This window comes from Rhyacophila brunnea, unplaced genomic scaffold (assembly GCF_057557595.1).
Source record: "Rhyacophila brunnea isolate RB1 unplaced genomic scaffold, BYU_Rbru_1.0 scaffold_19, whole genome shotgun sequence".
NCBI classification, from domain to species: Eukaryota; Metazoa; Arthropoda; class Insecta; order Trichoptera; family Rhyacophilidae; genus Rhyacophila; species Rhyacophila brunnea.
Window position 1 is genome coordinate 37,806,277 of NW_028232848.1, and position 26,283 is coordinate 37,832,559.

Sequence of the window (26,283 nt, forward strand, 5' to 3'; positions counted from 1 at the left end):
AGACCGATTTCGTCCACTTCAGTGGGCTATTTTCAAATGATGAAGAAGTTAAACTATGCGGCATAAATATTATAATAGTGTATTTTAATTATTAGAATGCCTCACCACCAATAAATTTAGTACCTATCTAGTACCTAATATCCTACTTAGTACTTATAGTATTAGAGATCGTATTCATTGTTTTATATAATTCAATGATTTTTAAAAATAATCAGAGAAGCGATACTTATTTCCATAAATGATTGTTAATGACTGAACATCATTCTGAAACCCTACACACATGACAGCCATTTGCAAATTCAACAATAAAAATATCGACGACGTTTCATCAAATAATGAACCCCATTCTCTCCTCATAATTTTGGCCGAAGCCTCTCGCTCTGAAATCCACACGCGCGACTGATCATTCGATATTTTAATTAAATCTGCCTCCCTCCCTTAAAAGTTCTCCCAACGGGACTGTGTGGGAAGGGGTGCACAAAAATAAGGGGGCACGGCAAAAGGGTCAACTGAGAATAAAAAAACGGCCATCGTTGCTGCTGGACACGTGTTTTTGGCACGCGTGGATGACCGTTTATATTGTTATAATTATTATTATAAGTATATTATATTGTTGTGCCATCAGACAAATATGTTGTACCTTGGAATTTTTATTATAATATTTATGAAAAGTTCAAGTTTGTCCAACTTTTAGTCGAACTGATTTTCTATAGAAATTTAGTCTATATTGGATAGTTAGCTAACCATTTTAAAGCCAAATGCAAAAATATCACTGTTAAATTAATTAATCTAATGAAGGGGCAGATACGTAGATATTATAGTTTTGTATATAGGTTTAGTGGTTTATGTAAGCGCCTCTTCACCTTAGACTGGAAAAATTATCTATGTGACTAGGGCTGTCACATTTTATCATTGTTTTATTAAAACATAGTAGTAGCAGCTGTAAATAATATGATGCAATACCTTAAGCACGTAAATAGACTGAATTCAAGCAAACATAGTAGGGAAGACTTAGACTACCGAGGAGAGAGAAAGATGGATAGATACGAGATGCATAGGAAATGTTGCGCTAGAGGCAAATAGGTACTGTAATTCTCTTGGACATCCAAACGGAATCATCATCAGCGAAGACTCGAAGAAGAGAAAAAATTATGGTATTTGGTAAGGTCAAAGGTCGGCTAGGACTAGTATAAAATCTCTCTAGATGGACTGCCCAATCCGAGAGTGCCACGAATTGTCTACGGATACATACTATGGGCGCTGATGGGTGCCTAGAAAGGTGGTGCTAAGTCAAGGAGGAGGCTACAGCCAAATCAACCGTGTTACGATCATCAATCATTAGACCTCAACAAAGAATAATAGTAGAATTTTCAATTGTATATACTTACTCGTAATACAATAGAAGTAGAGAAGTACTACCTATGTCCTACCTACCACCAACGTATGGAGGTATCTACTATGGATTGTCATTAAATATAATATTGTGTAAGTACCAATATTGTCTGCAACTAAATATCTACTCCCTAGTCTAGTCCACGCGAAGCACATAACGTTAATACTCCAATTACATACAATCCCCAATATGTGCACATAACGGCTTCAGATGACGCACGACATTAACAAACCCTATACCTATATAATATGTATAACTATAATAATATACACCTAAGTCCCTATCTTTGTATGGTATGTGACGATATACCTAACGTGGGTGGTTATTATGATATTATGAACAATAGATTTAGGTACAGATTGTTCTTAAAGTAATTGTTCCTTAATTTATAATTGATGAAACCTTTGTACGACTAGAGTACCTATATGCTTCATAACTTTGCACTCCAGCTTATGAAAATGACGTAATACATTCTAATTAAGTATATATTTTTTAACATATAAGATATTATTTATTTATTTATTAATTAATACAAGTAAGTAGGTATATATCATTAATTTGATCTAATTTTATGCGAGGTAATCAGGCAAATAGGCGTAAATATCAATGTAGTAAAAAGTCCAAAAAAGTGCAATGTTATAAAACGTAGCATCTCCAAGCTCTGTGAAATATATATTAAAAAAGAAAAGTAAATTACTATGCCCGATCCTATTCGGAGCATGTGGGACCCCACAGATTATCGTTATAACGAAGAATTATTAATGTTAGCTACTAATGACTAATTCAACTTGTAATAGGTAAAAATCTGGGTCCAAGCAGACACTGAAAAAACAATATGTGAATCTGTCAAGCCCGGGATTCGAACCCGAGCCTTTATAAGTTTGCCCGCTACGTCACGGTCATCATAGGCACCAGTGACTAGGCGATGAATATTAACTAAATTATTATTTTTATTCAATGTTAAATATATCGTACCTAGATGTGGACACGATTTAAGTAGGATTGAAAATAGGTATCAAACAGAATAATTAGATATAAATGTAAAAACAAGTTGCCATGAATGAAAAGTTTGAAGCCAGACCGACAAATCTTTATTAATTTATGACGGTCAAGGAATAAGAGACTCCTGAAATCTTGAATACGCTTTTTGTTTAGATAGGTACATGATAAACCTTAATACCTACATGTTATACCACATCTGGTAAGATAAGTCAGTTCCTATTAATTTTGTGTTCCCTGGAAAATACATATTATTTTCCTACCCTTTTTTTCTGTCTGAAACCTGAGGTTTAAGAGGTAGACCTTGCTTTCCTAGTTAACTATACCTATACCTAAGATTGTGTACAAATAGATAGGTACTTAAGTATACAAATATATTATACTATCTAAACCAGAGGGGGGCAAACTGCGGCCCGCGGGCCGCATGTGGCCCGCCGGGTATTTTTTTGCGGCCCGCCATCATTAATTGTACTTTTGATTACGAATAACTTTTTTATATATTTTTAAAAAATATTGACAATAGATTAAAATTTTTTTAGCAATAGTACGCGATTCATTTTCAGTGATATTGATAGTGTACCTACCGACAGAGCTACAACTTGAGATTATTGATCTGCAGTGTGACACTGATTTAAGAGAAGTCGTGAAGAAATCTCCAATTTTACAATGCCCTTAATTCAGACAAATTCGACCAACTTAAAGATTATGCAAGTAAAATGTTCATTATTTTTGGATCATCCTATCTATATATGTGAACAAAAATTTTCGATCATGAACCTCAATAAAAATTCTTTACTATCAAATATCTCTGATGCCCATTTACAAGCGGTTTTGAGAATATCAACTACAAAATTAACACCTGAATTTAAAAAAATGTAACAGTTTCATTTTTCTCATTAATTTTTTTGTAATGTTTATTTTTCGTGATAATAAATAGTGTATATCAAAAAATGATATTTTACTTGCGGCCCGCCGCTCATTTTGAATTCTTGAATTTGGCCCTCCATCCAAAAAGTTTGCCCGCCCCTGATCTAAACAGAGCTATTTTCGACACGACACGAATTCGTATTTATAGGTATAACTAAAGAAACACTCTATTTCTTGAGAATAGCGTCTTCGAAAACCTGAAACGTCGAAGAAAGCAAGAGAAAAAACATATTGCGACAATCTAAAAATGTAACATTAAAAACATAATTATGAAAAACCTCGTAAACATGCCTATTACAATAAAGATAAAACCGTAGATTTTTTGTGACCAAATTGGGACTATTTTTCACTGCCCATGTTTGTTTTTTTATTATTTCGTCAATGATCCATGCGAATTAATTCTAATACAAACGCTATCCGAGATAACATTTTTATATACCTAACTGATTAATCTGCGTGACCTTAGGTCACCCTGTACATTTGAGTGTTATGTCAATGTGTGTATGCTGATCTGATATTACAGGGGGTTGGTGGGTAGGTAAAAAATGAACGAACGGTGGGGGTAAACGCAATAATGGCGGTGGACCTTGTTAACGCCATGGAGATTAGGGGATGAAATCACGACTCGACAACAACCAACCCCCTCAATTTGTGCATAGGCTTACAACATGCATTAAATCACTACCGTTGTCACGTATTGCAGTGACCGAAAGTGAGTACCTAAGTATGTAGGTACCTACCTGTGTACCTAAAATCACAGTCGTTATAAACGATTCCATATTTAATATTACGCTGATATATTAATATAAGTAGGTACACATTTAACTTATTGTTAATGAACATTGATAATAATTAACTACATCAATGTTGACGACAGATAAAATGTAACGCGTTGTTTTGTCCAAACAGTAAGCTTTATCAAGTAGTATCAGTAGGTGCCTACCTAGCAAAGTTTTACATTTGAATTTATGTAATAAAGTGACAAGTAGGTAGGTACTGACAAAATGCTGACCGAAATTCAAATTAACTTACCTATAGGTACCAGTGGCGAAGGCTCCATACTAAGCGATTATTTAAAGCTTACCTTCTATTTTCAAGTATTTAATTTATATAAATAAATATCTATATTGTAGGACATTGTAGGTTATAATAAAAATATTGATTGCCATCTATCGTCGTTATTTATAAGTAGAGCTTTTAATTTAGTCAAGTTTCGAATCAAAAATAAATGATGGAACGTCACAACGTGAGTGCTATTTTTAGAATTACTTCAACGATAATCCAAGCCGAATTTTCTACCGCAATTCAGTTGCCAACTTCATGCATGTCTGCGTTTTTGTTCGAGACTCGGAAGCGTAAACAGACAAGCTTATTCGAAATGTTGATTTGTTTATTGTCTATGCTTATCTTTAAAAGCAAATAATAAAAAATAAGGATGATTTAAAAAAAATAATAACTATTGTGTTCGATCACATATAATTTATAAATTGTTATTAAAAATAAATATTGTATTAATTCGCGATTATTATTTAGGTTACTTCAGTCATAGACAAACATAACATGCTATTCACAGTTTATGTCATTTTGACATTTCAAAGCGGTGATAAAGGTTTATTTTATAATACAAATTCATTGTGTTACTGTGTTTTGAATGTGGATAAATTATCTCATATTGTACCGAAATCATTCGCCAGTGCTTTAAATATATAAGTATTTATTAAATTGTGTAGTGTCCCGGTAGAAAATGTGCGAATGATTGCATTTAAAAATTATCAAAGCTTGACCTTCCAAGGGTTCATTTAGATTTGAATACAGCAAAAAAACTTATATTAGACATTTTCACAACAATTTATGTGATAAATATTTGTTTTTAACTGGCAGTTATACATTAAACAAACTTTTTTGTTGGCGATGCGTATTGTTTGGTAAAGAAAGTATGCGTGGAATTCTACTGCCATAAGTGATTTAAATAATTTGACAAATTCAGCGGTGAAACCTATGACCAGTGTGTCGTTGTCATTAATGTGCACCTATTCATCAGTAGTAATATCGTAAGTATTATCTTCTTATTTCCCGTAAGTTACCTGACAAGTTTTTCTCTGATCTCCACAGCTTACCTCTTTCCAAAAGTCACCCTTCGCCACTGGTAGGTACCTACATTATTTTTTATTTAGATTTTTAGGCTTCATAATACCGATCGGTCCATCAAAATATCACGAACCGTTGTTTCATAACGCTGCCAATTAAATACGTTATTTGGTAAATTGATCGAATGAATATAATAAGTAGGTATATAGGTACTATATAGGATTACATTTTCATATGCACAGTATGAGCATCGCAGCATACCTAGTAAATATTATACAATAGGTACCTACGTATGTAGCAGTAGATACGTGGGTATATTGTCGCAATGCAAAATTCGGTTGTTTGCCCGATAATCCATTAGCGGATTTGAGCCCCTGCGAAAACATTCGACGCAAATAGACATCTCCCGACGCATCAGTGATGTTGTTGCATGCACTTTCGAATCGCGATTATTGGATGCACCTAGTATGCACAATCAGTATTATCCCACAAACGTGGAAGGCGACGCTTCTAAAATCTGGCAAAATTGAAAATATCATAGTGTTACTACAGTGTTATCAAAGCGATTCGCACTTAGACTATAGGATTCGCAGCTATTTTGGTAAAGATTATTAGCATTGATAGATGCATTTAATACATATTATGTGAATCGGGCATGGTGTCACCGTATAGGTACCTAATACATACCTTTACCTAACTAAAGGATATTATTTGAATTTTTTTTATAGCATTTAGCTTGGAGATAATGGCAATTCTATGAGGTTTTTGTTAAGTATGTATAGTAAATTATTCGTCATTATCTATGTTGCAGTAGCGAGGAGTGGAGGTAGGCTGTTAATATTCGGTATAAATAGTGCACGTTAAACTTTGTCAGTCATATTTATTTGTTTTCATTGAACTAAGAATACAATTTGCAGATAGTGCTGGTTAATTTTTAAAATAAATACAATTAAACCCTGCCAAACCAAACCATAATAGTTTAGGTATGCTATGGGCGATCCGTCAAAAATTGTACACATTTTTTAGCCTTACTTACTTGTTTTCTGTTAATTATTATTACGTTATAACAGATGGTGTACGTTGGTTTTTAAGTCATTGAGCCTGCCTATGCCAAACCATAATCGATAAAAATATTATTATATTTATAAAATATGTAGGTATGGTTTGATTGCATCATTTTGGTTGCTTGCATGATAAACTAATATTTTTTTTTTATCTACTATGACTTAAATTAGGCAGGGTTTAATTAAATTTTAAAAACACTATAAGTAGGTACCTATACAATTATTGTAGTCTTAGTTAAATGAAAATAAATAGGTAGTAGGTACATTTTATTGACTAAGTTTACCATTTATGTCGGTTCTTAACAGTCTACCTCGGCCCTTCGCCAAAGCTATGTTGATACTCATCCTACTTCCAGGCACTTGTTTTACAGTTTTTTTTAATTAGGTACTTCAGGTACCTATCTATGTATTAATTCACGTTTTACATATTTTTCATCTCATAAGTAGGTACTTACCGTCAACGTCTTAAACTTGAAACTATTTAAAAATTGGTGTTGTTTACACCATGTAAATAAATAAATAAATTGGACCCACTTACGGCGAAGACATACGGTGCTACAAAGTCTTTGCATAGACAGTGCAATGCACATATTCTGGCAAAACAAAACCGATCTAGAACCCACGACAACTTGCAATGCCATATATTTTGAATCAGCTGCAACTTGCAGTACATACCGTATGTCTTAGCCCTCAGGCAAACACATTATCGAATAAGTTTAAACATATTTTCGTAAGTAATTCAGTTCTTTGGTAATAGAAAAACGCTCATATTCAAATTAAATTTGAAATGAAAATGTGCTTCCTTCTAAATCAGGGGGGCGGAGATTTGTTCCCCTTTCGGAAAGGGGGCCAAAGGATGTTTTGAATTTTGCGAAAGGGTTATTAATGTTTACCTCCCTTGCATCAAAAGCACGCACACTTCTTTGATAGAAATAAAAATAGTCAATCTGAGGCTCGCGGCCTTTTATATTAATATTAATATTCATATTTAAATATTTTATTTTATAGATAGACGAATATTTTTTACCATTATCAATAAGTATGGCTTGTGTTACGTAGGGTTTAATTGAATTTCAAAAACGAATCAACACTATCTACAATAATTTGAAGTCTTAATTCAATGAAAACAAATACCTACATACGTATGACTAACAAAGCTTAGTGTGCACTATTTATATCGGCCTACCTCCACCCTTCGCCACTGAATCATACATACATGCCAAACAGTAGGTATTCACTTTGTTGAATATAGGTAGGTAGGTACATGATAGATATGCAGTGTCTGGTTAGGGACGTGGAGGCCCGGCACATAGACTGATTTTAACCCTCCTCCCCACAATAGAAAAATAAAAACCATAAACCACATCCTTCAACTAAAATAATTATCATTTATGACTTAAGGATGAAAGTGATTACTCGTAGTCATTATTTTAGTGGTTATATTTATGGGAAATGATAAATTATGATGTAAAAAAATACATTAATACATAGGTAACATTAAAATATGTACCTAAGCATTGTAAACCAATGACTAAAGTGAGAAATTCGTTCAGATAAACGGTTTATGATATTTTTGAAAACCTAGGTGCAACCAATATGAAATAAAAACAGAGTAGTACGAGTACCTACCTACCGATAACTTATACCTATGTAACAGATTTTTAAAATATAAGTAGGTATTTTTCATAAGTACCCATAGGCAGGTATTATTGTTTGGTAAATATCGTAAAAATATAATTAGAATAGGTAAGTACATATCTACATATATTATTATGTATGGATACAAAAAAAAAGTTTGCTTTTAGTGAAAATAATTATTAAATAATATTTGCCGTGTTGCAAACATCTGTCACATATAAACACACATGGACATATTAAAAAGCATTATTTTGTTTGAAGCAGATTTCAGACTTCTTTTAACCCTCAATCAACCAACTCATTTTATTTGTTATATAATTATAGCCATATTATTTTTAAAACGTTGATTCACAAGCTCACAATGAAAAGCTGCGACAGTAAAAATCGAATCATCCAAACATCTAATTTATTTATGAAATAATGTGGGTAAGTATCTACATATTGTGGGTAATTATTAGATAGTGTAAGTAGGTAGATACAATTTAATTTTAATACAATATCCATAGTACCTATGCAGTGCCGATTTTCTTTGACGGAAATGACGAAAACGATTCGTCAGAAAATTTCAAACGGTTCCTCCAAACAGTTCACAACCGTCATAACACTATTACTTAACTTATACAAAATTTAAAAAAGAGAATATCTATATCAAAAAGTTTACATAATAAATCTTTGGAAGTCATGGATTTATTTGGAGAATTCAACATTTTTTTATCGTAGAAGGCCTCAAAATCAGTTGGAGCGTTGAGCCTCTAGGTCACTAAATGCTCCACTGTCCATTTGTACTGTCTTTAATTACAATATAGAATAGATAGTTAAATAATTAATAGAAAAGACAACGAAGAAGACAACCAAATATTTCTCATATCTATATCTCATATCTATTTCTCAAAATCAGTTGGTGTGTTGAGCCTCTAGGCCACTAAATGCTCCACTGTCCATTTGTACTGTCTATAATTACAATATAGAATAGATAGTTAAATAATTAATAGAAAAGATAACGAAGAAGACAACCAAATATTTCTCATAGCATCTAACAAAACATATATAATATATTATTGTGTACTTATCTATCAGTTTGATCACATTAATGTGTTCTACGAAAGCATATTTCAGTAAAATTGTGTAGGTACCTACCTACCTATTTGGATTTTTTTGATAGTAACTAATAGGTAGTTGTTATATTTAGTATGACCTTTGAAGCAAAGTGGTTTCATTAGAAAGTATCAAAATCCACGTAAAATAAAAATTATTAAGAAAAGTACTTACCTACCTATATCATTTTTCGCAAAACTAAAATTGAATTATATAGTAAGAAAGTTTTGACGTTACGTCATCGTAGTCCTAAAACCTCGATATGTACTTACCTACCTGTTATTGCACATGTTGTACAAATATGAGGTAGGTTGGTAGCTACGGTAGGTATCTATCAAATTAATGGTCGGTACACCTACATCAATATTCGAAAGCTTTTAAAGAATAAAAATTAAATCAATTTATATTGAATTCTTATAAGCAATTCGAAATACTCCCAATTTTCCAAAAAATACGAAGAACCAAAAATTGATAAAGTAATTATAAAACGTCTCGTGGGGATACAAAATAATTGGCAAACATCTTTCAGGGTTAATTCATGCATATCTCCTCATAACCGGGCTTCTTTCTAACCCCGTGATTTTGTTAATAACCGGGGCCCGGATTCGTTTTGCCCTTACTAAAGGGTTCTGGCCCCCGCTAGGAGATATTTACCCACCCCATGCTCATATTTATTGTATCTCTGGCTTAATTTAATACTGCCGTGATGATATGGAGGGAACGTTTATCATATGACATGCTGATCAAATATTTAAATGAACACTAGACATGGATAATCAATGTAAAGTGGAATAAGACGTCATCATAATCAGAAGATGGATATTTTGGTGTGGGCACTGGTTTCTTCCAGCAACTATCTTTTTCACCCATCTATATTTACAGTTGCCGCTTTTCAGTTCGGTTCCCAAGTAAACGACAGTTATTAGCAGCCCCGCCCCGTCCAGCCAGTAAAATTTGGCTTGACTTATTACTTTTTCTAGGCAAGAACCTCGATTAAATATAATAATATATTTTCAAAAACTTCATTAAAGCGCCAATCTGAGGAAAAAGATCTTGGGATAATTTTTGACTTTTCGTTATCTCTTCAGTTACAGCTCTACCAAAGTAAGCTTCTAGGATTCATCATGCGACAAGCCATACCATTCATTAATCCAAATGTCACGTGTGCACTCTCGTACGTCTCGTTAGTGCGTAGTATTCTTGAATATGGGTCTATTATCTGGAGTACAGAAGCGTTCAGAAGAAATATCCAACGTATTTTTAAATATTTCTGACTTATCTCCTTTTGGTTTTTTGAATTTTAATGACATCACAAAAAGTGTCTATAGATAGATGTATATTTGATGAAATTGTTCGCGGAGTAAAGCTGGGCTGGAGTGCTTTAGGCCGCCTGAATAATGTCTTCAAAAGTGACTTCCCACTGTGCCTAAAGTGCAAAGTGTTCATCCAGAGTGTACTTCACATATGCGTGTGAAACATCGACCCTGAGTAAAAGAGAGATCCATAAACTTAGACTACCTAGCACAACGTGGTATGGAGAGGTGCATGCTGGGCATAACGCGAAAGGACAAAAAGAGGAATGAGTGGATAAGGAGACAGACAAGGGTTTGCGATGTAATAGAGTTCGCAAAAAATCTCAAATGAAAATGGGCTGACATAGCTCGAAGAAGGGACAATCGTTGGACAAATTTAGTCATCCAGTAGTATCCAAGAGGTACACATCCGCACAGTAGACCTAGAGGACGCTGGATCAATGAAATGATAAAGTTCTGCGGAAGTACGTGGCAACGCAACGCACAGGACCGAGAGAAGTGGAATCAGCTTGGAGATGTCTTCAGCCAGCAATGGATAGATTCAAGCTGATGATGATGACACCTTAACTTAACATCATGTGGGCAGGTAGTAGATAAGAAGTGAAGAATATATCTCTGTTCTAAATGAAATAAACGTGATAGACCAACTCTATGTACCTAGGTATTATAACTGTACCTATAACTGTACTATGTACTATACTGTGTACAGAATTTTTCAGTTCTGTAATCACGTAGCCAGAAGGGAAAACAATAAATTGTAAAGCCTTATCGTCAATGGAAACATTGAGAATTGACGTGAAAGAGTAGAAACTTTATTTCTTTCTAGGATATTTAAAACGAATCACAATCCTCAAAAGTGAGGGGCACTAAAAGAAAGAATAGATCGGTACTGACTTATGGTTACATGTAAGTTATACATATGCAGTTCATCGTGGGACACTTATTCGTGCGCCACAGTACGTGAAACATGAGTTCGTATAACATTTTATCAAATGACGAGTTCTTCGTTGAACATTTCACAGTGGAATACATTTGTACGTATCTTACAAAATGCGGCGATAGTTTGCAAATAGTACTGTTCCAATTAGATTAACCGTAACCTAACCTAACCTAGTAAAGACATCTCCACATGTTGTAGCATACGTACAAATATACTCCACGGTGAATTAATGTTCAGCGAATAACTCGTCATTTGATTAAATGTTACACGTAGTCGTGTTTCACGTACTGCGGCGCACGAATAAGTGTCCTGCGGTGAACTGTTTACGTACAAATTTCCGGGTACACTGACTTATACGTAAACTCGAAGTAATTGATTACAATATAATATTATCTTGTGCCATATAATTTGCCGTTACAAAATGCATTACATTATGCCTACGCAGGTAAATGTAAATACCATTTACCTAACTACATGCCTGCTTTATGAATCTGCTAATTTACAATACAATTACACATAATAGGGCCCCTCTTAAAAGTGTCAACAGTTCCCAACATACAATATCTTAGCGACATTTTGCATTTCACAGTGCTTTTTAAACTTTATTCAGGAAATAGTGTAATTTGAAAAAAATGTTATCATCATTTTCCGCGACGATTTTTATAAAATTGACTATTTTTTAATTAGTTTAGTACCTTAATACTTTATTAAGTATCAGATTAATTTAACAAATATATTTTTTTCGACCATGTCCGATCCTAATAGGATCATATGGGCCTCCACAGAGTAGAGGTTTGTATTAACAGATTTTTGTTTTTTACGAGAAATGGATGTCAGCCACTTGCTCAACCTATTAGGTCCATACCCTTAGTCACACACAAATTGAAAAACAATATGTGTATATGCCAGACCCAGGATTCGAACCTGAGACCCACGGCGTGATAGTCCAACGCTTAAGCCGCGCGACCACCGTGGGTGATAAAGATATAATTTGAATCATGTAAAATCATCCGTTGGTATTCTTCTTTTGTTGTGTCCGTGCGAGTGATATGCCTAAACGCCCTTATAGGTATTTCCCGACTTTGGCCTTGTACACTTGGCGCGTTTTGACTAGCGTACATGTGACCTTATTGAGCCGTCCACAAGCACTCGCGTCGTGATACTATCGCGCGCGGTCATTGAGGTATCCACGTGCACTTGCGGTGAATCGCGGCGAGACGCCATCTGAACAAGGCCTATGGCTTGATAACAATGTCGTTGACTTTAAACATGTGATCGACGGTGCAGATGGATGCAACGAGCGGACAGACTTCACATATTCCGCAGTTTCAAACGTCACATTTGCAGTCAAAAGAATCATTGGAGTATCCCCACTTCTTCGTTCAAATTGTAGGTATTTAGTTCTGGAAATGTACGAAATTAAGACTGAAAAAATATATTGAATCAATAATAAAGAAAATATTAAGTAAGTAGGTATATTCATTTGACAGTCATAATCACAATCAGTCATTGGGTAGTTTTACCTAGAAAGTTTCACGGGAGTTTTTATACTTTTTTATGTAAGTATTACCTATGGGGTGCCCTTTTCGAATTTTCACATTGCCAACCTCGATTTTTTCTGCTCGCGCCTTTATTGGCTAAAAAGTCGGAGGATAAATTCTTTTAAATATTTTTCTGATTTTACTTAACTCTTGTCTACTTTATGATAAAAGTATAGTCGACAACTGAAACTTAAAATGGCACAGATTGCGATTTCTTATACTGTCCACGAATTACATAGGGTAAATCTGATTATTGTTACCATTATTATTTCCGACTGTTCTTACATGCAGTCTAATGCATCGTTTTCTCTCACTCGGAAGCGTTCTAACTAGGTACGACAATTATTGTCTTTAAAACTATCGAACTTAGGTAATATCCCGTTTACACGTGCATGGATTTGCTGTTGACAGTAAGTATTATCGCGACCAAAACAAGAAAATGTATGGGTAGATATGATTGTATTATCCCGCAATTGCAAGCTTGCGTGCATGAATCAAAAAAATTTAGAAGCTTCTGAATTTTCATGCGTTAGTAGGAATTTTTTCGATTGGCACCTGCGCAGTAGAACGATAGTGGCGAACCTGCCGCCAAAAAACGAACTTCAAACGAATTTCGACGTGACCCGATTTTCAATACCTGTCAAATAGTAGGTATATAGTATCTAATAGAACCATAAAATGACAACATCGCATCTCGCTCACTCTTTAAGAATGAGATTGGAGAGACAGTCAGGACTTTTACGTGTAAACAGTAAAGTTATTGTCACAGTAAACAGTCACCAGTAAATCCATGCACGTGTATAGGCGCTATAACGCTTATATGGTACGTTTATAATTAGGTAGCAAAATAAACTAGCAAAAAAAAATTATATTCCAATAATAAGGTAGGTATGGTGAGTGGTTCAGGTGCCAGAGGACGACAAATGTTCGACTCTATTGTTAGATGGTTTTTATCTACGTAAGTCTATCTATAAGGACTCTATAGGCTATCTATATTATGGACCGAGAGACTGGGCGAACTAGCAATGGATCCACCCCAACTGATGTTGAATGTTAATGATTGAAAATCACTGACTTTTAAATAGGTACCTACTCCATGTTAGCAAGATTGTCACGCTGGTAAGTAAATGCAGACATTTTTTAATGGCCAGTAAACAACATTCTGTGTGGCAAACAGTGAGTCAACAAAACTTACAGGAGGCCGTCTTTGTTGACACTTTTCATTTTAAATTACAGTAGCGTGCGAAACAAGGGTTGTTATATATTATTAATCAAACACATTGCAAAAATTACTATAAATTGTCGAAAGATTTTAAATTTCTCATTACAGAAAGTCGTGATTTTAAAAGTTTTGCATATCTTTAACATTTCTTCTATTATAAATTTATTGCAGTTAAGAAAATGGTTTTTTTGAAATTCTTGTAGAAAATTTAGAAGTACCTGCGGTTTTTCACAGATGCAGCTTCGATTTTCTTTGACGCAAATAACGTAATCGATTTATCAGAAAAATTTTAAGTGGGCCTCCAAAAAAAATCTAAAAATATGCGTATTCCTCATAAATATATAGATCCTTTTTACTTACTTATATTTTTAAAATATTTAATTAGATTTCACTGAACAAACAAAGTTAAAATTAGTGACATCCTGTGGGAGTAGGCAGATCATATATTGCTAAGAGAAACCAAAATGAGGCGGAAATGCCGAATATTATAATACCGCTATGTACACCCTTCTACTTACCTATCCACCCTTTGCTACTGGTGCATTGTGATAAATAAATACTCCTCCAGTGCAGAATAACTTGCAGATAAGTCGCAATGATTTTCTTCAACCTACTCCATTTTACAACAATCGTGTCTCAACTACCGATCTTTAGATTAATGTTTTAATTGAAAGTATTTTTTTTTATTTAAAAACGTGTGAGTGTCAAGCATAAAATGTAGGTGTAAGTACGTCACTGGCAGATGACACAGGATCGTGTTCTGTCGTTATAATACCATGTTGACCGTGCGACGAGGTGGTCGTGTAGCCCTTTGTCGCTGAGACGACAAAGTGATTGAAAGCATTTACACCTAGATGCAATGAAACCATTAAAGTTTGTACCTTTCTACTAATAATGCAATATTAAACGTTATACGTACCTAAATAACTGAGTTACCTGAAAAGACGTACCGATAGCATTTAATACATTTACGTTATAATGATACCACGTGTGTAGTTTTCAATTTAAACTATGTATTAATTATTATCGAACATTATTTAAAATGAAACTATTCTTTTTCTTCTTCGTCGTGTTGGGTCGAAATATACAACACCATTTCCCTCAGATTTGGCAAGCTTGATTTACCTACTTGTATTTACGTGACGTGCACAAAACAGATAATACATAGAATTCCGCTAGGCTATAATTCATTTACTACAGTTTGATGCAAGATTTTGAATGTGTGAGTGTCCTACGAAAATGAAGCACGCATTATGCACATGCAATAGTGTGTATAATACACCAATACTAAATACGTATTAGACACGTGTTTAAATTTATCCCGTATTCTTCCTTACTTGAGATCAGTTGCATGCGTCTCCTTACCCGTTAGATGTTTCAGTTCGCATTGTTTCTGAGTTCCCTGGTGACGTGTTATCACGCCAATTGTCTATCCCGATCGCTTCCAATCGTAAAACATTAATGGATCGTCCTCTGTGGTTGTGACTATTGAAAAATTCCCATTTTTTCTGCATAGAACGGTGCATTCTCAGTAATCGTCGAATCAATTTTAAAGAACGATCCAAAATTTCATTTCACGTCGATGGTTAGGGTTATCAATCGTCTCAGAGAGTATGAGTGAGTCTGATAGAATTTGCAAGTCTGTCAATGAAAAATGAGCTTGATGTATTCATTGGCATTGTGTGTCACTGTGTGTGGCACAGTGTCAATAAAAAAAAATGTATTTTGCGACCATGCCAGCGCTCCATTGGCGAGCCAAAAGTCTGAGGACAATAAATTGTCCGATTTGTCTATGCTCTGCTACTGATCAACGAACGAATAAAAAAGTCAAGCTGTCAAAAGTCAAAAGTTGCGATTATCGTAATGTCTTCCGATAATCCTATAATTTTGTGTTATTTATATGTAGACTTGCATAAAATAATATAGCAGTGAAAACAACACAAGTCCTAAGTTTTATTTTATGAATTTCATAAATAATAAAAAAAATAATTGGTAATATCTCATGTTCTAATGTGTAAGTTAACAAATTAATCAATAAAAATGTTTAAAACAGTTACAGATTTTTTTCCGGTCCGAATGATCGTGTATTAATGTCAAATCGAATTTGTATAGTGATCGACGAACGAAGTCTGGCAACTCGGAGAGAAAAATATCAAACATGTTTGAAATCCAACGAGCCTGGTCTGCGGATTAAAAAGTCCGCAGATCTGGGGTGCTCCACGTGAAAAAAAAGTCCGAAAACTGTAAATCGTCTGACTTGCGTGCCAATGGATTGCCGGCATTAGGTACAGACAGGCAGTATGGAACAATATTGTCGTTGATACTATGTTGGACCAGGAATCCCCCCTGTTTATAATTGAAATTATTTGTGTTCGTGTTGTAATATCTTTTGATAACTGAACAATTTTTATACAAAATATACAAACGATTTAACGTTCTGCGTTGAAAAATATTACATGTATAATTTATCATTTAATTCTTTGTAGAGACATCCCAGGTTATTGTTCTAGTAAGTACTTATGTGTAATCCGTTTATTGTTGACATCTATCTACATATGTGAATTTTTACAGAATGTATTGTTTTATTGGTAAACTTATTTTTAACATATGCTTTTTATTTAAAATGATTTTTTGAATAGGTAGGTATATTGATTGTAATGTCAATACTTTTACCGACATTGAAAAAATAAGTGGGTAAATTGAACCTCTATGAAAATACCTATCCTATAAAAAGCTAGTGCAATAGCGAAGGGTGGAGGTAGGCTGTTAATATCCGACATAAATAGTGCACGTTAAACTTTGTTAGTCACGCGTATTTGTTTTTATTGACTGCAATTTACAGGTGATGTTGGTTGGTTTTTAAAAATCAATTAAACCCTGCCTTAACCAAACCATAATAGTTTTGATATACTTTGGACGATACGACAAAATTATGCGCAATTTTTCATTCATACTTATTTATTTTCGTTGCATTAAGAATGGTACATATTACACATACCTATATACCTATTGTACACGTATTGTTACACATTAATCCCTGCCTTAACCAAACTAAAGTAGATAAAAAATATTATTCTATCTATAAAATGTCCAAAGTTATGTATGATTTAATTGCATAATTTTAGATATTTTATAGATAGACGAATAATTTTTAACTATTATTATTATGACTTGGTTTTTGCAAGGTTTCATTGTTTTTTAAAAACTAACCAACACCATCTGTAAATTGTAGCCTTATTTCAATGAAAACAAATACGTATGAGTGATAAAGTTTAGTGCTTAGTTTAGTAACAGCCTACCTACCACCCTTCGCCACTGGTAGGTATGTTAATAAAATAAATAAATCTCAAATAAATATTTTTTGTGTCGAAATAATCCTCAATACCTCCCTGTCCCATTGAAAACATTTTTATTATCTTATCACGACCATGCACTTGGAAGAAGTCATAACAAGCGTCGGGCAGTGGCAGTTAAATTGGTTAGTTGACAAAGTATAGTGCATGTAAATCAAGGTGCTATATTTGTCCTACAGTTTACGCGATGACAAAGCATACCTTTAACCCATTAGCGCCTCGGTCCGATGTCAAAATCAAACATCGGTCTTCCGTTCTGCTCTTCAAACACCTTTGTCCCGCCGAGGACTACGTCACAGCTCTGTAATGCGCCTGGCCCTGGTCAGGGTCTCAATTAGAGAATGGGCCATTACGTATTATCTTATTATCATGACTTTGAAATAAAATTGTTGTACTACCTACTGACGTTTTTCTGAATCTTAGATAAATATAAAAAAAAAATCAGTCAAATTAAATGGGCATTTCCATCAAAATAATATTAATTTTATTGGTTCGACGATATATTTTGTACTTCGACACTAAGTTATGCCAGCATCCCCTAGTACAACGATGGCAAATACGTAGGTGTCACGCGTGCCCAACTTGGCACGCTAGAAACTTTCGCGCCAAAAAAATTAATTCCTTTTACTTTTTAATATTCATAGCGGAAAAATATAAAATCAAAGCGAAATCATGTTTATGTAAGTATATGTATATTATAGCAAGACATGGAAAAGTATACCTGATACATTTATATCGGTTAAGGCTATATCGAAATAGTTTGAAATGTCGCAAATTTGCGACACTACGCAGTAAGGGGTTAAAAAAAAACCAGCAATCTCGTTGTTGACCATTTTTTCTTCCACGTATGTACCTACTCATGTGAAAGTATATTTTCTATAAGTCTTGAATCATGTAGGTACCTACATTCAAAGGCTAGAAATAGGTTGACAAAGGAAACATGTGTGTATTATTTTTCAATCAACGACATATTGCCAGCCTCGCAAATAACATGAAACAAAAAACGTCAAAAAAATTGTTTTAAATATTAAAAATGATTTTATATTTCCTTATTTTCGTTTATTTTATGCTTAAGTACCTACTTACGCATAAACTACATAAACATACTTTTTATATATTCAATAAATAATATACCCAATTACCAATGTATTTACCTAATTGTTCTTATTTATATTCAATAAATATGATTTAGATTAGGATATGTACCTACACCTTAAAAAGAATGGCACGCGCCACGAATTAAAAAAAACGGCTTATTTTGGCATGCCGATCAAATCCTATTTGCCATCCATCCCTGCCCCAATACAACCAAATACACCATGTATTTTGATATTAAATACCTAATCATTATTTAGCTACCTTCCTGTGCTTCAAAATCTGGAAGACTTAAGGAAAGCTAAGGTACAGTTGAGACTGATTCAGTGTGCAGACTATTTTTGCTGACCTATTTGAAAAATATAATAAGTGCATCATGGCCCCCACATCCTGAAGCGGGCCCCCAGGCTAGGATCTTTGGCGGGCCTCTCTACCTATCGCTAAGGATAAAGGCAGTGTGACGCTCTACAGTAGCGGTAAAATTAATATATTTAGTGTTTTTTTTGTATATTTTATTACCTACATCCATTTGAATTATGGAGTTGTCGGGTATCGATATGCAATTAATGCATTGCATTGTCTAAACACATAATTTTAAATAATAACACTAATGAAGGTAAATAGCGTCACAGGCGACTTTTTTTTACTATTAGAGCAAATTTGTGATGTGTGTTTATCTTACTTGGTCGACTTGCTACGCCGGGCCCCTAGGCTAGAGCCCTGTCAGCCCCCCCCCCCCTTGTGGGGGCCATGAAGTACCTAATGGAAAAACGCTGCAATCAATTTATCTAGGTAAAATGGTGTCAGATTCTCCTGACAGTATAGGCGACACATTTAGGTGTTGGTATCGTTACTTTCAAAAGTGACTTCACTGTGGCCGCAATCCCAGAAGAATATGTCCTTCGTCTACTTTATCTAATTTTATAGGTGACTATTTTCAATAATATCTACGAATATAACATTATTATATATTGTGTTTATTTGATATTGAATAAAAGTAATAATTTTCAATCTATATTGAAAGTGTGGAAAATTGCCAGTCATAAAGCTGGGTGGAGTCGCAGTGTTTAATATAAATCCTCGTAGATATTCTGATATTATTTTATTTTCTGCACGTATCTTTAATTAAAAGCTCACGCCGGCAATTGGTAATTAATTTTAAATGCAGGACGATCTTTATATCTATCATTAGAAGGTAATCTATAAAAGGACGAAGTTATAGACGCGTTGATGGATTTTTAAGATTGATTTTATTATCGGCACTATATTACTACGTGGGTCTTGGCCGACTCCAGGAAACAACCGGCCCGTCCCTCCGTCTACTAGGACCTACCGACTTTCTGCAAGTTCTTTACAGCAGAACTTGTGCACTGAATACTCTGAAATATTGTACAACTAATATCACATAGGTGGGTACCTACCTACATAATTTTGAAAACACTTCTGAGAAAATATAAGTAGGTATTACCTATTACCTATAACCAATAGAAATAATCTTTTTTGAAAAAAGTAAGACACCCCGCACGAATCGAACCTGCATCTCTCGGGTTTCGCACCCATGCACATACTATCACTATGCTAAAGGCGCCATACTTAATTGCGACAAATTTTAATTAATGGCTTTTTTAATACTCTACCTACGTAGAGTAATATACATTTCCACATACGACCATCAAGACGTTGAACAAGTCCTCTGGGACTGCCCGTTGATGGGATCCAACCGAGCGGAGCTGTTTGCCAGGGTCCGTCCACACACGGGCCCGATTGGCTACGCCGACTTGATATCAACCAAGGCCAACTTTGAGGCATTCGAAAAATTTGCTGCGTCATATGGAGGACGGAATAATTCAGATCCCTCCTTAGATTCATCACTTTCAACTCCTGACTCTTCTGTTTTGGCAGAGTTTCAGTACACGGGTACAGAAGACACTTCATGTCATTAAAGATAAATGACGGCAGAGCAAGTCAAAATTCTTTTTATTTTCTAAAACTCTTTCTCTAAGCATTAAGGTGCATGGTTGCTACATCAGTCCCGTGCAGCATCGCTTAGGGACAAGGAAGTGTGGCACTAAAATCTTTTCATTCTGATACGTTTATAGCGTCATAGTCGGCGGCCATGCACAAACTGCGGCTGCATATACATGGCGGGTGGAGATGGGGAAACTCAAATCATTGTCTTCAACATTCTTCTGCCATACGAGTGCGTTCTGTTGCCGTTTTCATTACGAACAACAGACGGTAGCTTAAAAATGTTAAAACTATATACCCATACGAAGGTATGTGATACATACTTATTTCATTTATAATATGTTATATTATTATTATTATCGACTAACTTGTGATATAAAATTATAAAAATAATCGATAATCAAATGGTAAATGTCGTTTATTATCAAAACTTGCTACCTTTTACCATAAAAATATAGAATTAAATTACCGCGCCACGGTATGGTTTCGAAATTATCAACGAGTTCGTATATTTTATACCATTTTATAGTGGTCTGAATAGTTGAGTACACATTGTAGGATTTTAAAAGAGTTTCAATCCAACATTATTGTCGGTTTGGTAGTATTTCGTAAGTTTAGACCTAGTTGTTAGTGGCTGGTTTAAATATATACTACCTTAGATTGCAAATAGGTACCTACCTACTCGATCTATATTATTGTCCGGCAACTTCATCTTGGCTACGTGGCAAATCTGTGAACTACAATCCCATCCAGTACAGCTAATCGAACTTCCGGTTTCAAATTAGGAACGCCCCCAAATTATTCATTGCATTTTTGACACTTCGTATTGGACGCATCTATCAATTTACGTAATTTGAAGCTTTTTATATTCAAAAGATGTCTAAAACAATACGAAATGATGTTCGAATTATTATCAGTAAACTTTTGATTTATTGCGCAGAAGAAAAAGAGTCGTATTTAAAAGGCAAGCCTATACAATACTTTCAACAAGCCCATTTTACGGGTTCCTGTCATGTCAGGTATGTCAAAATTCAGTGTTGTAATACTAAAAATATTTCCCCAAATACTGGAAATTATGTTTGTATATTATAAAGTTATGTGTATCGTAATCTATTTTATTAATATTTTTAGACGTATAATAATTAAGTATAACTGATCATTAGTTAGTTAATGAATTGTCCTTGTATTTTTAAACCGATAAGTAGGTAGGTACATATTGTTTTAAAATTGATGTAAGGTGGATATAATTTAATTTATAGAAAATTATTTTCACAGTATGTGTTTCTACAACAATTTTACTAAAAATACGATATAAAGACATCATTTGTAAATTATAAAACATGTGATTGGGTCATCAATATAATATTGAATATGTTATATCTTTCACTTCTACTTTTTTAGTCATAATTTGTGTTCTAGTTATTTAATTAATAAATACCTGCAGCAATATTATCAGTTAATGTGGGTTCAATGATACATTTCCTTCCAAATTCAATAATTACGCTGTATTAATTAACCTAATATAATAGTAATAATTAAGAGGTGAAATTATTTGAAAAAAAATTCTATTGATATTTATTGAACAATAATTAGACTTATAAATTAATGTACTTATAAACTTACTGAGAATAGAATTGATATAAACTTAAAACCTAATTTCGCGGGATATGGTTTCTCAAAAAATGACAACACTGTGAAATATTCTATTCGCGACAAGGGCGACTTCCTGTTGTCGCCTAAATAATGTTGTCGTACAGTAGTGACGAATAGTTTTTACTGAACGGTTATTTAACGTTTTTCGTATTAATGGGGAGAATTACGTAAATATAAACGAATCATAAATCATTACAAAAAAACTTTTTCCTGCTACCAAAATTCTAACTTAATATATTCAATGAATCTTTCGTGCGAATCTGTCTTTTAAGAGAAATTTACACTCGGCATTGTTAACATGGCATGATATGTAGGGCCTGAAGCTGAACTGTGCCTCCGAAGATGGAACGTAAGCATTATGCAGGCATGCAACATTTGTCCCAAAAACAAGCTTCGGGAAGTTACATTTTGAATCGGATACTTATTAACATGGTCAAAGGACAACTTATTTCTATCGAAACACCCACATAGCCGCGCGGCTTAAGCGTGGGCCTATAACGTCGCGGGTCCCAGGTTCGAATCCTGGGTCTGGTAAGTACTCATATTGATTTTCAATTTGTGTATGAGTCGGAGTATGGACCTAATAGGTTGAGCAAGTGGCTGACATCCATTTCTCGTAAAAACAAAACATGTTAATACAAACCGCTACTATGTGGAGGCCCATATTATTATGATCTTATTAGGATCGGACATGGTCGAATATAAATAATATATATAATAATGCTGAAAACGGTTGCGTCAACTACTGATGGGTGATAAAAGGGCGATTTTAAAACAAAATAATTACAAGATAAAAAGAAATTTTTATATACAACGTATTTAAATTTTCTGTTGAATCATATAAACTTGACTTGACTAGCTTAAACGATAAAAAAAAATTGTACTTGATAGAAATACTGAATAATGAAATGTCATTTCAAATTGATTTCCATAGTAACGCACGTATATATTATTTAATAATTTAGTTGCTAGGACCCCCTAGCAACCAATAATGGTATCAAAATAACTTTTTATACAAAACAGAATTAACTAAAAATGAATTCAATTCCACTTAAAGATGGCTAAAAGTATTAAAAAATGCATTGGCATCGTGTTCTGATATATTCTAAAAGTTTAAAATGTCTAGCTAGTCGGGAAGTTAGTTAAAAAATCAATTGCAAGATTTGTACTGGACAAAAAACCACAGGACAAACAAGAATACGAGCTAATAAAAACGTTCTAAAAATCTGCCAGTGTGTGTGTACCCTTTGGCACAGTTGCGCTTAGTAAAGATGTACACGTTCTTACTGTGTAACCAACACCGCGGGTTCTTTCTCAGTGATTTTTATTACAGTCATATATTTTTTGGGGTTTTAATACGATGTCTTCGATGACCTCGTTCAAGTCACTTTAAAAATGAATAAACGCATAATTTCAATAACCGGTTTTTAAACATGACGACCGATTATCACTCGACAAATCTTTTATTCAAAAATGGAATATTGGTCGCTTATATTTTTTTCACACGTTACTTATAATACTTACTTATGTTTAAACTAATGTGATCAGAAGTATTCTACTGTAATTCCTATAATACCACTGAATTTACATGTACCTAGGTACCTAGCAGTGGAAAAGGGTGGAGGTAGGCTTTTAGGCCATAAAAAGTTCACAATAATCTTTGACAGTCATACGTATTTGTTTTCATTGAAATAAGACTACAATTTACCGATGGTGTTGATTAGTTCTCAAAATTGTGAACAAAGCCATAATAGATAGTAGGTAGTCAAAAAATACTCGTCTATCTATAAAATATCTAAAATTATGCAATTAAATCATACATGACTTTGAATATTTTATAGATAAAATAATATTTCTTATCTATTATAGTTAAGGCAGGGCCTAATGAATTTAAAAAAATGAATTAACAATATGTGTAGGTAATATGCACCTATTCTTAATGCAACGAAAACAAATAAGTATGAATGAAAAAGTGTGCACAATTTTGTCGTATCTCCTATATACCTAAACTATTATGGTTTGGTTTTGGCAGGGTTTAATTTATTTTTTAAAACTAACCAATACTATCCGTAAGTTGTAGTCTTAGTTTAATGAAAACAAATACGTAGGTATTATTAACAAAGTTTAATGTTCACCATTAAAAGCGGATCTTAACAGGCTACATCCACCCTTCGCTACTGGTACCTAAATAGTTCATTTAACATAATTACTGCTTGGAAACCTGGATACGAAGTTAAGCTTCCGAAAAAAATATATACTTATACATGTCATAAAAAATACACTATGCTCTAAAAGAGAAAATTAGTTCTAGCCCAGTTCAAGAAATCAAGATTGAGAGGCTTCATTGGCTATGTCATGACTGTAAGAATAACCATCAACCAGTTAAATGAGTGGTGTCTAACAATTCAGTAAATATGTTTCAATGTTTTTCATACCGAATGGAATAGTGGTCACTTTCAATAAAGACATGGACTAGTTGGAAAAAGCCAGTACCCACCCTGGATTATCAAGGGTAGTTAACATACTTACTTACTTTAATTAAATCATACGTTACAACATGTGTCGTGATCTTGAGTTTTTTTCTGTGTCAACCCTCCAGTATGTAGATCGCTCTTGTAGTATCGCTGCATGACGAGAGAGGGTCAGCCAATACGATGCAATCTCAGGGGTTGAGTCACACGAATGTCGTTTATTGTACTCTCGTGCAGTGGCGGGTTCGCGGACTTGGCAGCCCGAGCACTGACTAAAAATAAAATAATAACCATATTGATGTAGGTACCTACCTACCTCTTATCTGGAATTATATAATGTAGCTAAAAATAATTCTTAATGTGACATTGATATTGTAATGTATTTTATTGTTATAATATCTCCCTGTATAAGAACCAAATTATTATCTACCAAATGGATTATTTCTTGTATCTGTTATGTATATGTTTTTAAATTTGTGTTTAGAGTTAGAGTACCTATAGGCCTAATAGGTTAGGCAAATGGCTAACATCCATTTATCGTAAAAACAAAAATATGTTAATACAAGTCCTCCGCTCTGTGGAGGCCCATTTATGATCTTATTAGGATCGGATATAAAATAATAATTATACATTTCTTTGAACTGTTTTGAGGCCCCATCTAAAATTTTATGGCGAATTTAAATTACGTCATCTGTGTCGAAAAAAATCGACGATATTCTCGTGAGGAATCTGGTAAATTTGCAAAGGCGAATTTAAGTGTAGGCCCATATTATCTTATTAGGATCGGACATGGTGGTTTTGAACTGTTTCGAGACACCATTTTAAGTTTTATGGTGAATTTAAATTGCGTAATCTGCGTCAAAAAATATCGATGATATTCTCGTGGGGAATCTGGTAGATATTCCAAGGCGAAGGAAAATTCTCTAAGTGAAGAAATGAACAATAGTGTTCTTTAATTTTGATTTCTTTCAAAACGACAATTTTCGTCCACTTTACCGTTCACGGAAAATATATTATTAATAATTAATAATATTAAAATATTTTTGATCTGTTAAACTTCTAGACTATACTTGCACATGTTATATATTTAATAATAAATACTTTTTCTAGTAGGCTGGTACTTACAAAGCAGCGTATTTTCAAAAGTTTTCACATACTTTTGGCCAAAATTGTTTTATTATAGAAAACGTTATAGATGTGAGAATCATGCTTAGACAAGTCTAATAAACATGTGAGAACTTTGCTTAATTAGACCCCATAAATTAAACCTACGACATGACAGTTTTCAAAATATTAACTTAACTACACAATGATTTAAATATGTAATCTTGGTGTTGATCAAATAATACAACTTCTCAACGGTTATAATAGTATACCTAATGTACCTATATAGGTAGGTACCTTATCAAATATTCACGATGATCGGTGAGTATGTTGTTAGTAATATACGGCACTTAACCATTCAGTATACCAAGCACTGGCGAAGAGTGGAGGTAGGCTGTTAAGATCAGACATAAACAGAA